This window comes from Apteryx rowi, unplaced genomic scaffold, assembly GCF_003343035.1.
Source record: "Apteryx rowi isolate R43461 unplaced genomic scaffold, aptRow1 scaffold_56, whole genome shotgun sequence".
NCBI lineage: Eukaryota > Metazoa > Chordata > Aves > Apterygiformes > Apterygidae > Apteryx > Apteryx rowi.
In genome coordinates, this window is record NW_020450827.1 from 149940 (window position 1) to 151599 (window position 1660).

A 1660-nucleotide genomic window follows, 5' to 3' on the forward strand; every position below is an offset into this window, starting at 1 on the left:
TTTGAAACCATTTTCAATCCCGGTACGTTATTGCCATTGGCTGGCTTGTTCCCGAAAATGTACCATGAAAGGAAAGGGAAAAAAAAAAAACAAACCCTAAAAAGACTCTGGACTGAATCAAATCTGTTTACTCACAATTCGCAGAGCGTTTTCCCGTTTTTTTTCCCCTGAAAAGTGGCAGAAGGTGGCCAGGTTGCCCCCGGGGGTGGCGGGGCCGCGGGGCTCGGGGTGGCCGCGGGGCTCGGGGTGATCGTGGGGCTCGGGGTGATCGTGGGGCTCGGGGTGGTCGCGGCGGCTGCCAGCCGCTTTATTTATTCTTTAGGCGCCCGGGAGCCTTCCGCGGCGGGAGCGTGGCTTCACCCGCAGCCGGGGAGAGGGAAGCGCCCGCCGCTGCCTAACGCGCTCCCTCGCCGCTCGAGAGCGGGCCGACTTTGCCGGCACTGTTTTCATGTGCAATAATTGCTTAATGGCGACGATTAAGCTTGGCATCACGCTGCAAACCGTCTTGCTCTGAGGGCTGGCAATTCTTTTCCCATTCTGGTTGCTTGCGAGATTTTCTTCTTTTTTTTTTTCTTTTTCTTTTTAATTCCAGCACCTGGAAGCCGCTGAGAGGAGCAACCGGGCTTCGGTTCGGCAGGGGGGCTGGTGGCGATATATACGGGGAGGACTACGTTTGCAGCCGGCGCGAATCAGCGGTAGCGTGGTAAGTGTCACCRGTTCGTGCCTGCCGAGGGTCGGGACCGTGGGAATCGCCTGCAGCTCCCTCCGCGYGCCGTTCGGGCAGCGCCGGCGCAAGTGGGACGTGCAGCGAGACGCTAAGCGCCCAGCAAGGCGCCGCCGCGCTCATCGCCGCATCAGCTAAACGATTACCTTGTAGTAACATTTGGGGGATTTTGGTGCGTTATAAAGTATATTAATTATGAACAATTGGATTCCTCGGCTTTAATGGGCCACTTCCCTGCACCAGCAGATGGGAGCTGCCGCCGTTTACGGCCAGCCTGTTGCTGGAAATGCTTCGTTTCTGCGCAGGGGGAAAATGGTCCATGTCACCCTGACGTGTTAGCGGAGTAATCAGGGAACACAGTGGAATGAGACACTAAAACACCCCATAAAACGGTAAGTGCTTCCTCACCATAACTAATGAAAATATATGATTGCCTAATAAAAGGCCCCGGCAGCGGGTGGTGCGCGGCYGCCCGGCTTTTATTCGATYCGCGCTCGTTGACAYGGGGCCGCGAGGGAGCAGCAGCCTKGGCCCGYGGCGCCCGGCCCCGCRCGGGARCGCGGCTTGCGGGACCTTGCCGGGCTCGTCGCCGGACTTTCCTTGCTGGTGCCGCGCCAGCGCGCGGGCGCCCGGCCGCTGCTCGCTGCGACCTCAGCTCCAGCAAAAATAACCGACGGCCTTTCCGAGAAACAGCAGTTTTACTTAAAAAAAAAACCAAARAAACCCACAACTCCTTGTTTTATTCATAGTAGCTAATTCCATTAATTATGTTATGATGCAATTAAGAATTTCATTTCCCAGCTATTAAAGCCTAAATTATTTATTAATAATTTTAGATCATTACCTGCTAATGTTCGCTCCGCAGCTCGGGAGCTGAATAATTCATCCGCTTTGACGGCACGCGTTTTTCCAGCCCCTCCCCGAAATTCCCCCCCC

The 1660-nt window shown here is 55.3% G+C and overlaps 1 long non-coding RNA gene across 1 annotated transcript in view; it reads left to right on the forward strand.

Annotated features, from left to right (window-relative positions):
- The first annotated feature begins 648 nt into the window (after window positions 1-648).
- Window positions 649-1660, forward strand: part of LOC112973707 — a 1899-nt gene continuing 887 nt past the window's right edge. Inside the window, exons 1-2 of the long non-coding RNA XR_003256050.1 lie at window positions 649-703; window positions 1030-1116. This is a non-coding gene — a long non-coding RNA (uncharacterized LOC112973707). The remainder of the gene's footprint in view (window positions 704-1029; window positions 1117-1660) is intronic.